General features: G+C 48.6%; 1 protein-coding gene across 3 annotated transcripts in view; it reads left to right on the forward strand.

Annotated features, from left to right (window-relative positions):
- Window positions 1-14021, forward strand: part of ST7 (suppression of tumorigenicity 7) — a 186668-nt gene that overhangs the window by 14825 nt on the left and 157822 nt on the right. The gene's annotated exons all lie outside the window — the stretch shown is intronic.

Consider the following 14021-nt stretch of genomic DNA (forward strand, 5'->3'; position numbering starts at 1 on the left):
AACATCTAAACAAGACTGATGTATTTTGGAAACAAGTCGTGTTAACTGATGAGGTTAAAATAGAACTCCTTGGCCACAATGATCAAACCAAATATTTGGGAAAAAAAGTAGACAGAATGTCATGACAAGAATATCTCGCCAACCATTAAGCATGGGGGTGGATTAATTATGCTTTGGCTTGTGTTCTATCCAATGGCACTTGGAACATTTCACGGGTAGAGGGAAGAATGGATTCAATTAAAGTTTAACAAATTCTTCAAGCAAACATAACACCATCTGTAAAAAAGCTGAAGTTGAAAAGAGGATGACTTCTACAAATGGATAAGGATCCTAAACACAATTCAAAATCCACATTAGCCTATGTCAAAAGGTACAAGCTGAAGGTTTTATAATGGCCCTCAGTCCCCTGATCTGAACATCATTGAAAATCTGTGGCTAGACCGCAAAAGAGCAGTGCATGCAAGAGGACCCAGGAATCTCACAGAACAAGAAGACTTTTCCAAGGAAGAAAGCCTGAAAATCCCTCAAACAAGAATTGAAAGATTCTTGTCTGGCTACAAAAAACATTTGCAAGCTTTGATACTTGCCAAAGTGGGTGCTGCCGAGTACTGACCATGCAGGGTACCCAATATTTTGCATTGGCCAACCATATTTTTTGTTGTGAATTTAAAAATGTAATTATATATATATATATATATATATATATATATATATATATATATATATATATATATATATATATATATATATATATATATATATATATATATATATATATATATATATATATAAATATGGATGGAGATATATATAGATAGATAGATAGATATTTTATAATATATAATATTTTTTTGTCTAAAATGCAGCGGTTATGTGTAATCCTTAACTTTATGGCTTTTACAAATAATTTCAACTTGCTTAATAGAATATCAGTAAACTTGACCAGGGGTGCTCAAACTTTCAATAGAAAAAAAAAATGTTCTTTTGCAACACGTTGGGCTGCTACACTTCCACTCCTGGTCCTGCATGTTGCTCTGGTAACTATTTTGGGGCTTCCACCCTTGGCTCATTTCTATCTTAGGCTACTTAGCCTTCTTGCACCATTCCTATAAGAACATTTTTTTTTTTTCTATTGAAAGTTGTCACAAACCACCGGGGGGGTCACTCAGAAATCCCCCGCGCTGGCTACCAGTACGTCACAATCGGGGGGTAACAAGTGGGGGGTCACCCCTCCTTTATACCTCCCGACCGACAGAGCACGTGATGCGCTCTCTAGCGCCCCTCTTATAGTCAGGCCAATTATGGAATTGCCCGACAATAAGCAAGGAGGCCGCTATACTACTTATGCCGATTATTGAAGGGTCCCCGGTGAGAGTAGGGTATATATTCCCCCGACCTCCGCGGGCGGAATATATAAAATCTCCCCGAATCTCACTGGCCTCCCCACAATAATCCTTGGCACAAACTCGCTGCCACCAACCGCTTCACGGTAACTATTAGCCGAACACACAGACGTGGGGTTCAAGATCGAGATAACAGAACAGCCCAAGATTAATTATATAATTTAATCAGCCTAAAGCACACTAGAACTACAATATATACAATAGGGAATCTACAGAATATACATATGTCAGAGTACAGTTACAGTCAAAGCATGGGTTACAAACAGGCATACACAGTTCCAGCAGTTACCTTGTTGCGTCTGGCCACAGGGGGGCGCTGTAGACCAGGTTTCCAGGAACTCCCACAGATGTTTCCTACACGTGACCCCCAGCGAAAGAACACTGGAAAGTGGCCGAAGTAGGGTTATCAACCTGGCCAAATCCAGGTCCCCTCCTACCTTCGTGACCTCACAGGGAGCACTGCTCCACCCCTGGCTTGAGTTATGGACAATATCCCAACATGGAATATGGGCCATAACTTTGCCTGGGAGCGTCGTAGGCGGACGCCAATGCTCTCATTGTGACAGTTATGAATTTAGCTACAGAACGAGGGGACTCATGACCTGTCTGCCAGTTCCCCATTGGCTGATATCACGCCTGGGGCATTTCCCAATGTCCTGCTCCCATAAAAAGGGTGTGCCGACATCTTCCGCATGCGGAGACACCATTTTTATGGTTGCCATATTTATCGGAAATATGGCTTGCGAGATATGAACCATTTTTTACTGGAGTCGTTCTGTCTAGCTAGTTCCATAGCCTTGCTAATGAGATACAACTCTTGTTACAGGGTGACGGCAGGGAGTCATCCTGTGTCCATTGTTCCCACACCACCTCATCTCCATATCACAGGACATGGCCATGGGATTTGTTGCTAAACCAGTTGTGTGAAGGAAAGGGGGGGTGACACCAGGAGAGGGCTTCCTGACATACTTGAATATCATGATTTATCGTCATATCTCCGGATTTACCTCACACCTCCCCCCTTTTGAGGGCGCTAGGGGGCAGCACACTCCGGTGTTCCCCCGTGCGCCCGTCCGCGACCTCTCCTTGTCGGGACAGCCCGTCTGCGTTACCGTGGTCACGGCCCCTTTTGTGGCGAATGGTGAAGTTGTATTGCTGGAGCGCAAGGCTCCATCGCAACAATCGCCCATTCGTCCCAGAGACGGTGTGCAACCAGCTGAGGGGATTGTGGTCCGTCTCCACGATGAAGTGGCGCCCGTATAGATAGGGTTGCAGACGCTGCAGGGCCCACACTATGGCCAGGCACTCCTTCTCCATCGTGGAATAGGCAACTTCCCTTGGTAACAGCTTCCTGCTCAGGTACAAGACTGGGTGCTCTTGGCTCGCAGAGTCCACCTGGCTGAGCACCGCACCGAGGCCGAAGTCACTGGCGTCGGTCTGTACTACAAACGGCCGCGTGAAGTCGGCTGCCTGTAGCACGGGCGGGCTGGACAGGGCGTCCTTTAGGGCCCGGAAGGCTGTCTCGCAGTCCATTGTCCAATCGACTGCAGAGGGCAGCTTCTTCTTGGTGAGGTCCGTCAAGGGCTTTGCCAGGCTACTATAGCATGGAACAAACCTCCTATAGTACCCAGCGGTCCCCAAGAAGGACATCACCTGCTTCTTGGTCCTGGGGGTGGGCCAGGATGCGATGGCTTCCACTTTCTCAGGCTCGGGCTTCAGTGTTCTCCCACCTACCCGGTGACCGAGGTACTGGACCTCGCTCATGGCCAGCTGACACTTTCCCGGCTTGATGGTCAAACCTGCCCGGTGGATCCGCCTGAGCACCTGTGCTAGATGCTCTAGGTGGTCCTCCCAGGTGGGACTGAAGACGGCAATGTCATCCAGGTACGCGGCCGCGTACCCTTCAAGTCCCTTGAGCAGGGTGTTGACCATCCGCTGGAAAGTGGCAGGGGCATTCCTCATCCCGAATGGCATCACCGTGGACTCGTACAGTCCAAATGGGGTAATAAAGGCAGAGCGTTCCCTGGCCTTGCGAGTCAGGGGGATCTGCCAATATCCCCGGCTCAGATCCATGATGGTCAGGTACTGAGCCCCGGCCAACTGATCGAGCAGGTCATCGATGCGTGGCATTGGGTACGCATCGGCGACCGTGACCGCATTGAGCCCCCTGTAGTCCACGCAGAACCGAGTGGTTCGGTCCTTCTTAGGGACGAGGACTACAGGCGAGGCCCAAGCGCTGTTGGATGCCTGGATCACCCCCAGCTTCAGCATCTCGTCAATCTCCTGGCGCATGTGTTGCTGCACCTCCAGGGAGACCCGATATGCTGAACGCCGGATCGGGGGATGATCCCCAGTGTCCACGTGATGGACAGCCAAGTCAGTCCTTCCGGGCTGGTTGGTAAACAACCCCCGGAAGGGGAGGAGGGTGGCCCACAGCTGGGACCGTTGGTCTTCCAAGAGCTGGTGGCCAACCTCCACATCCTCAATGGATCCGCCTGCCCTAACCTGGGCTAGCATATCCAAGAGGGTTTCCGCTTCTCCCTCCTCGGGCAGGTTGCACACGGGGAGCGCACATGCCTCCCGCTCATGATGTGCCTTCATCATGTTCACATGGAAGGGCTTCCGCCTTCCACGGGCAGGGTCCAGGGTGACCAGGTACGTTACAGGGTTGAGCTGCTGGTACACGAGGTATGGGCCTTCCCAGGCTGCCTGAAGCTTGTCCTGTGGTACGGGGACCAGTACCCACACCTTTTGACCCACTTGGTAGGTCCTCTCACAAGCGTTCTGGTCGTACCAACGCTTCTGATCGGCCTGGGCTTGAGCCATATTGTCGTGTACCAGTTGCGTCAAGGCCTGCATTTTGTCCCGGAAGCGCATGACATACTCGATAACCGACACTCCAGGGGTGGCCAAATCCCCTTCCCAAGCCTCTTTCACCAGAGCCAGGGGGCCCCGCACACGTCGCCCGTACAGGAGCTCAAACGGTGAGAATCCTGTTGAGGCCTGTGGAACCTCCCGGTAAGCAAATAACAGGTGTGGGAGATACCGCTCCCAGTCACGCCCATGGGAGTCGACCAACATCTTAAGCATCTGCTTTAAGGTGCCATTGAACCGCTCGCACAGGCCATTAGTCTGTGGATGGTACGGGCTGGCCACCAGATGTCGCACCTGGACTTGCTTACAGAGGGCCTCCATCAGCTGGGACATGAATTGGGTCCCCCGGTCAGTGAGCATTTCCTGGGGAAAACCCACTCGGGAGAAAATCTCCAGCAATGCGGTGGCCACCTTGTCAGCCCGAATGGACGACAAGGCCACTGCTTCTGGGTACCGGGTGGCATAGTCCACTACCGTCAGTATGAAGCGTTTCCCGGAGCTGCTGGGGATGGCCAGCGGGCCGACCAGATCCACAGCCACCCTCCTGAAAGGCTCATCGATGATTGGCAGAGATACCAGTGGGGCTTTGGGGCGTGGCCCCGCCTTCCCCACTCTCTGACAGGTTTCACACGAACGGCAGTAGGCAGCCACATCGGCCCCCATTTTTGGCCAGTAGAAATGCTGGTTTAACCTGGCCTTGGTCTTAGCGATCCCTAGGTGTCCGGCCATCGGAATCTCATGTGCGATCCGCAACAACTCCGTCCGGAACGGATAGGGTACCACCAACTGTCGGTCCCTGGGCCACGCCTCCGGTGAACCCTGCTGGACCGTGGCCCGGTACAGCCATCCTTGGTCCCAGACCACTCGCTCCGGGTCCGAGTCCGAGGGAGGCTGTGCTTTCAGGCTGTCGTCAGCTTCTAACGCTGCCTGAAACCCCTGACTAGATGTGGCCAGAATCGACGAGACTGTCACATCTTCGGTCAGTACCCCGGGACCTGTGTCCTGGCCTCCACCTGACTCGGCTGCCACTTGGTCAGAAGGGGAAGAGCTATCGGACCTCCGGGAGGCCCCTTGGCTTCCAGCACTCCCACTGCGGGTGACAGCGGCCACAGCCGCTGCGACCGTGGGTCGTGCCTGCTCCTCCTCCGTTCCTGACCAAGTCGCCGGTTCAGGCAGACCTACCTGGCTTCCTGACACCCCGGTTGTGGGGGAACCATGCACAGAGATCTTACCTGGGAGCACTTCCGCTCCTGGACCGGCCCCAATCTCACCTGCCTGTTCCCCTCCTGCAGCAACAGAACCCCGCTGTGAAATCTCTGGGGACCCCACATTTGCTGTGGTAGCCCCCACCCCACACACTGGTCCTCCCCCTGCAGCACCCTGCTCTCTGCTTATCCCTGCAGAGGGCAACAGATCCCAGCTCACAGGCTGGTTACTTGTAGAGGCATTGTCACACCTTTCTCTGACCCCCTCCCCTGTCACAGCTGCAGCTGTGTGTGTGTCTATGGTGTCTGTGCAAGCAGAAATATCAGAGTTCACTCCCCCCTCCCTTACATCATTCATAGATAACACATTAACATTGTCCGGAGGCATGTCAGTACTGGCTGAAGGTTCAGCCCTTGGTTGGGGCCCAAACTGGGAGGTTATCTGCCCCAAATCTGTCCCAAGTAGCACGTTTGCAGGGATCCGATCAGTTACCCCCACCTCCCTCACCCCTCGCCCTGCGCCCCAGTCCACATAAATGTCAGCAACAGGCAGCGCCGGGTCAGTGCCTCCAATCCCGGAGACAGCGAGGGTTTTTCCAGGGATCAAGTCTTGGGGGGACACCATCTCAGGCCGCACCAGAGTCACCTCCGAGGCGCTGTCTCGCAGTCCTATGGTCACAGACCGGCCGACGGTGACAGGTTGGAAGCTGTCCAGGGACCTACCACCACCCCCACCCACACAATACACCTTGGGCGGCCCTTGGGACGGGGACGGAGCCGGGGCCTTGGGACGCTGAGGGCACATGGCCTTGAAGTGTCCAGGTAGGTTGCACTGGTGGCACCGTCTTGGTTCCGCCACGGGCCTGGAGAGGGGAGTTGAGGGGGACACCCCCTGCAGTCTAGGGGCAGGTGGGGCAGTCGCCGAATTCATCTTACCCCCTCTCCAGGTGCTGCTGGTGGCCGCTCTCCTGGCCTCAGGGGCCCGCTTGATGGTGTCGTAGCCCTGATCTGCCTCAGCAGGCAAGTCCCCAAGGATATCCAGGGCCTTACCCCTTAAACGGGGGGTCAGGTATTTGGCCCACTGGTCCTTGTCCAGATGGTGCTGCAAGCAAGTCCGTTCAAAAGCAGTCAAGAAAGAGTCCAAGTCTCCATCCTTCTCCAGCACTGGGAAGTCCTCAACACGGACCTTTGGAAGTTTGGTGTCTCGAAGGTCACATGTGGCTGATGAGGGCCGGAGCTGAGCTAGCTGCAGCTGGTAGTCACGGTCTGCCTGTCGCTCTCGCTCTTCACGCGCTGCCTGCCGCTCTCGCTCCGCAGCCTCACGCTCTGCGTGCCGCTCCGCAGCCTCAGCGTCACGCGCTGCCTGCCGCTCTGCCCTGCGCTCTGCCAGGAGTTCCTTGTAGCCCTTCTGGTCTCCAGCCTGGAGAAGGGCCATAGCCATTTGAAGAAGGCTATCCGAGCCTCCCAGGCTCGGTGGAATGGCACGTGGTGATCTGCGGCACGCTGCAGAGCTAGGCGATTCACTGTCCCTTTCAGAGCGGAGGGCTGGCATCTGGCTCGTTGAGGAACCTTGGGTGAGCTCCTCCTCATCTTGTCCAGCAGTGCCAGGTTGCGCAATGTCCTCGGCAGAACGGTTTTCGGGCGTCGAGCTCCTGGAGGACTCGTGGGCAACCTCCTCATTGCTGTCCACAGCACCGTCCTCCCTCTCTTCGGCTCCTGCCTTAGCATTGGCCAGTTGCATAGCTCTGCTCCTGGTGCCATCAGCCATTCTTGCAGACTTTTGGTCACTGACACAGAACTGACACCTGATGCCTCCACACACCTTACAGTATCTGCACTCTGACACTCTAGTGTTGAGCTAGTCTGAAGACCCCAGCAGCCACAGCTGCTGCAGGCAGTCTTTAGTGTCTGGGAGTATGGGTCTCACACTCACACACACTATTATCTCGATCCCACCGCTATGCCACCAATATGTCACAAACCACCGGGGGGGTCACTCAGAAATCCCCCGCGCTGGCTACCAGTACGTCACAATCGGGGGGTAACAAGTGGGGGGTCACCCCTCCTTTATACCTCCCGACCGACAGAGCACGTGATGCGCTCTCTAGCGCCCCTCTTATAGTCAGGCCAATTATGGAATTGCCCGACAATAAGCAAGGAGGCCGCTATACTACTTATGCCGATTATTGAAGGGTCCCCGGTGAGAGTAGGGTATATATTCCCCCGACCTCCGCGGGCGGAATATATAAAATCTCCCCGAATCTCACTGGCCTCCCCACAATAATCCTTGGCACAAACTCGCTGCCACCAACCGCTTCACGGTAACTATTAGCCGAACACACAGACGTGGGGTTCAAGATCGAGATAACAGAACAGCCCAAGATTAATTATATAATTTAATCAGCCTAAAGCACACTAGAACTACAATATATACAATAGGGAATCTACAGAATATACATATGTCAGAGTACAGTTACAGTCAAAGCATGGGTTACAAACAGGCATACACAGTTCCAGCAGTTACCTTGTTGCGTCTGGCCACAGGGGGGCGCTGTAGACCAGGTTTCCAGGAACTCCCACAGATGTTTCCTACACGTGACCCCCAGCGAAAGAACACTGGAAAGTGGCCGAAGTAGGGTTATCAACCTGGCCAAATCCAGGTCCCCTCCTACCTTCGTGACCTCACAGGGAGCACTGCTCCACCCCTGGCTTGAGTTATGGACAATATCCCAACATGGAATATGGGCCATAACTTTGCCTGGGAGCGTCGTAGGCGGACGCCAATGCTCTCATTGTGACAGTTATGAATTTAGCTACAGAACGAGGGGACTCATGACCTGTCTGCCAGTTCCCCATTGGCTGATATCACGCCTGGGGCATTTCCCAATGTCCTGCTCCCATAAAAAGGGTGTGCCGGCATCTTCCGCATGCGGAGACACCATTTTTATGGTTGCCATATTTATCGGAAATATGGCTTGCGAGATATGAACCATTTTTTACTGGAGTCGTTCTGTCTAGCTAGTTCCATAGCCTTGCTAATGAGATACAACTCTTGTTACAGGGTGACGGCAGGGAGTCATCCTGTGTCCATTGTTCCCACACCACCTCATCTCCATATCACAGGACATGGCCATGGGATTTGTTGCTAAACCAGTTGTGTGAAGGAAAGGGGGGGTGACACCAGGAGAGGGCTTCCTGACATACTTGAATATCATGATTTATCGTCATATCTCCGGATTTACCTCACAAAAGTCTATTGTGGCTTTTGACCAGCCATCATTACAGAGCTCTGCAAGTACCATATATAGCACACAGGGGATATCCACACAGATTTATATTGAGTTCCCAGCAAGGATTCATGAAATACATTGTATGTGTGATTATTTCCTAATGATATCCTATGTGTTATTCTTGATCTGATCCATGGAGTGGATAGTGTATTTTGTTCATGTTGGATTTTAAATATGTATGTGTCTATTGCCACCATGTTTAAATAAACATTGTATATTTTTTTTGCACAAATCAAGGTCCGCCCTAATCATTAACTTTTATTCCAAAGCCTGGTGTCTTATACAGTGCTGGCCAAAATGAAGAAAAAAAAAAAATTTAGCTCACCCACTCTGATGGAGACTTGAATGGAGGACAGGTGCACGGGAGGTAAGCCGGCCAGGCTGAAGATTCCAAACATGGAAGAAAAAGTTCCAGCATCCACGTCCAAGTAATATAAAATAGTCTTTATTAGATATGGATTAAAAGGGTGATAAAAATCCCCATAAAAATGAGGGGTATGGTAGATGGTACGCGTTTCGAGCGTTCACCGCTCTTAGTCCCAATCAAAACGCGTACCATCTACCATACCCCTCATTTTTATGGGGATTTTTATTGCTCAGGATGTGATCTTATCACCCTTTTAATGCATATCTAATAAAGACTATTTTATATTACTTTGACGTGGATGCTGGAACTTTTTCTTCCCTATTTGGATTGCTGGCCCAAAGTATTGGCACCCCTGCAATTCTGTCAGATAATACTCAGTTTCTTCTTGAAAATGATTGCAATTACAAATTCTTTGGTATTATTATCTTCATTTATTTTGCTTACAATGAAAAAACACAAAAGAGAAAAACAAAAATCAAATCATTGATCATTTCACACACAACTCCAAAAATGGGCCAGACAAAAATATTGGCACCCTTATCCTAATACTTGACTGCACAACCTTTATCCACAATAACTGCGAACAACCGCTTCCGGTAACCATCAATGAGTTTCTTACAATGCTCTGCTAGAATTTTAGACCATTCTTCTTTAGCAAACTGCTCCAGGTCCCTGAGATTTGAAGGGTGCCTTCTCCAAACTGCCATTTTGAGATCTCTCCACAGGTGTTCTATGGGATTCAGGTCTGGACTCATTGCTGGCCAATTTAGTAGTCTCCAGTGCTTTCTATCAAACCATTTTCTAGTGCTTTTTGAAGTGTGTTTTGGGTCATTGTCCTGCTGTAAGACCCATGACCTCTGAGGAAGACCCAGCTTTCTCACACTTGGCCCTACATTATGCTGCAAAATTTGTTGGTAGTCTTCAGACTTCATAATGCTATGCACACAGTCAAGCAGTCCAGTGCCAGAGGCAGCAAAGCAACCCCAAAACATCAGGGAACCTCCACCCTGTTTGACTGTAGGGACCGTGTTCTTTTCTTTGAATGCCTTTTTTTTTTTTTTTCCTGTAAACTCGTATGTTGATGGCTTTTCCCAAAAAGCTCTACTTTTGTTTCATCTGACCAGAGAACATTCTTCCAAAACGTTTTAGGCTTTCTCGGGTAAACTTTGGCAAACTCCAGCCTGGCTTTTTTATGTCTCGGGCTAAGAAGTGAGGTCTTCCTGGGTATCCTACCATACAGTCCCTTTTCATTTAGACGCCGACGGATAGTACGGGTCGACACTGTTGTACCCTCGGACTGCAGGGCAGCTTGAACTTGTTTGGATGTTAGTCTAGGTTCTTTATCCACCATCCGCACAATCTTGCGTTGAAATCTCTCGTCAATTTTTCTTTTCCTTCCACATCTAGGGAGGTTAGCCACAGTGCCATGGGCTTTAAACTTCTTGATGACACTGCGCACCTTAGACACAGGAACTTTCAGGTCTTTGGAGATGGACTTGTAGCCTTGAGATTGCTCATGCTTCCTCCCAATTTGGATTCTCAAGTCCTCAGACAGTTGTTTGGTCTTCTTTCTTTTCTCCATGCTCAATGTGGTACACACAAGGACACAGGACAGAGGTTGAGTCCACTTTAATCCATGTCAACTGGCTGCAAGTGTAATTTAGTTATTGCCAACACCTGTTAGGTGCCACAGGTAAGTTACAGGTGCTGTTAATTACACAAATTAGAGAAGCATCACATGATTTTTCAAACCGTGCCAATACTTTTGTCCACTCCCTTTTTTATGTTTGGTGTGGAATTATATCCAATCTGGCTTTATGACAATTTATTTTCATTGAAGACAAATTAAATTAAGATAATAATACCAAAGAATTTGTGATTGCAATAATTTTCAGGAATAAACTGAGTATTATCTGACAGAATTGCAGGGGTGCCAATACTTTTGGCCAGCACTGTATGTACCTTTTTTTTTTTTTTTGCTCGTCAGGGGACTCATTAGCATACGATAAAAGATCTTTAGAAATACTTTTTCTTAAAGATCCCTTTAGCTATGCTAATGTATACAGGGACGGTTAGGCGGGGAATAGCAATATGCACACAGAGCTTGTGGTTCTGGGTGCATATTGGACCTGACAGGTTCCCTTTAATATAGCGATAAAGCTGGCCTGGGCTCCTACACCATGTTCCAAATTATTATGCAAATGATATTTTTCTCTGATTTTCCTTAATGGCCAGTGCAAATAACAGTCAGTCTAATAAGTCATCACTCGTTGAGTATACATCGAATTTTATTGAAGAAACCTCCCAATGATAACAATATAATCTTCAACATTTAAAAAAAAACCTCAAAATGCACTGTTCCAAATTATTATTTTATGTTTTAAAGAACTGCAAATGCTCATTTGTGGAATTTGAAAAATTAGGAGGTCACATTCACTTAAATACAAAGTTATTTAAATCCAAAACATCCTAACAGGCCAAGTTACATGTTAGGAACCCTTCTTTGATATCACCTTCACAATTCTTGCATCCATTGAACTTGTGAGGTTTTTGGAGAGTTTCTTTGCATGATGTCAGAATAGTCTCCAGAGCTGCTATTTTGATGTTAATTGCCTCCCACCCTCATAGATCTTTTGCTTGATGATACTCCAAAGGTTCTCTATAGAGTTGAGGTCCGGGTAAGATGATGGCCACACCATGAGTTAATCTCCTTTTTATGCCCATAGCAGCCAATGACACAGAGGTATTCTTTGCAGCATGAGATGGTGCATTGTCATGCACGAAGATGATTTTGCTCTTTAAGGCACGTTTCTGCTTTTGGTATCATGGAAGAAAGTTGTCATTCAGAAACTCTCTATACTTTGCAGAGGTCATTTTCACACCTTTAGGAACCCTAAAGGGGCCTACCAGATGTCTCCCCATAATTCCGGCCCAAAACATGACTCCTCCACCTTCTTGCTGACGTTGCAGCCTTGTTGGGACATGGTGGCCATCCACCAACCATTCACTACTCCATCCATCTGGACCATCCAGGGTTGCTCAACACTCATCACTAAACAAAACTGTTTGAAAATGAGTCTTCAGGTATGTCTGGGCCCACTGCAACCGTTTCTGCTTGTGAGCACTGGTTAGGGGTGGCCGAATAGTAGGTTTATGCACCACAGCAAGCCTTTGAAGGATCCTACACCTTTAGGTTTGAGGGACTCCAGAGGCACCAGCAGCTTCAAATATCTGTTTGGTGGTTTGTAATGGCTTTTTAGCAGCTGCTCTCTTAATCCAATGGACTTGCCTGGCAGAAACCTTCCTCATTCTGCCTTTATCAGCACGAACACGTATGTGCTCTGAATCAGCCACAAATCTCTTCACAGTGCGATGATCACGCTTAAGTTTTCGTGAAATATCTAATGTTTTCATCCCTTGTCCAAGGCATTGCACTATTTGATGCTTTTCGGCAGCAGAGAGATCCTTTTTCTTTCCCATGTTACTTGAAAACTGTGGCCTGCTTAATATTGTAGAGCATCCAGTTTTCCTTTTATTGGGCTCACCTGACAAACTAATTATCACAGGTATCTGAGATTGATTTCAGTGATCCAAAGAACCCTGAGACACAATATCATCAATGAGTTTCATTGAGAAAAAAAAAATTAATCACTATGGCACTTAAATCCAATATGCATAATAATTTGGAACATGGTGAATAAACATGTTAGAATGCTGTATATAAGAGCCCAGTGGTGGTGGCTGCAGTTTATAGGCCGAAAAAGTGGTGACTGGTTCCCTTTAAGCAGTAAGGCAAGATAAAGATGTGCAGATATACTGAACAAACATAAAGCCATATATTTGGATTTGTTTTTTATTGACATTTTAATAAGTGGAAAATGCATAACTTAAAAGCCAAGCAGTGTTCTTCATCTCTAACAACATCCATCGTATCAAGATTGCATTTGTGTTATGTAGTTGTCACATCCTCTATGGTAGTTTGTGCTATTAGGGTGGACTGGATTTAATCCCAACTTTCTCCAGAAGTTTATAGCTGTATGCTAGATCTGACACTGCTGCAGCAGTCCTGAAAGTAGATGGCTCTGATAATGGTAGTTTAAAGCCTACTTTACAAGTTACAATTACACATGCAATCTCTTATGCGATGTGACACGCCCCCATCGTATGTGCGGCACTTTCAATTTGTTGCCCGTCTCGCACAAACTATTAAATCCCGTCACACGTACTTACCTTCCATACGAACTCGCTGTGGGCGGCAAACATCCTCTTCCTGTAGTAAGAGGGACGTTCGGCGTCACAGCGACGTCACACGGCAGCCGGCCAATAGAAGCCGAGGGGCGGAGATGAGTGAGACTTAAACATCCTGCCCACCTCCTTCCTTCCGCATTGCAGGCAGGACACAGCTAAGATGTGTTCATCGTTCCCAAGGTGTCACACACTGCGATGTGTGCTGCCTCGGGAACATTGAACAATCGGACGTTCTATTTTTAGAATTTGAACGACGCGTATGCGATCAATGTGTTTTCGTACAATCGCACATACGTTTCACACACTACAACAACACTAACGATGCTGGATGTGCGTCACTAATGACGTGACCCCCGCTGACACATCGTTAGATTTATTGTAGCGTGTAAAGCCCGCTTAAGTCGTTGGATGCATCCAAGCGATTCAAGAGAGGCTTTTGGCCATTCTGATTCTTGGAACATAGTGATACAAAACTAAATAAACACTGTATCCTCAAGACCAAAATAACTGTTCTTAAGGCCTGTTTCACACATCAGTGAAAAAGACGTTTTTCACTGACGTGTAAAAAAACCCATATGCCCCTCTGTGTGCCGTGATTCACGGCACACGTGGGTTGTTCATATGCAAGCCGTGA

Source organism: Anomaloglossus baeobatrachus, chromosome 4 (genome assembly GCF_048569485.1).
Source record: "Anomaloglossus baeobatrachus isolate aAnoBae1 chromosome 4, aAnoBae1.hap1, whole genome shotgun sequence".
In the NCBI taxonomy this organism is placed as follows: domain Eukaryota; kingdom Metazoa; phylum Chordata; class Amphibia; order Anura; family Aromobatidae; genus Anomaloglossus; species Anomaloglossus baeobatrachus.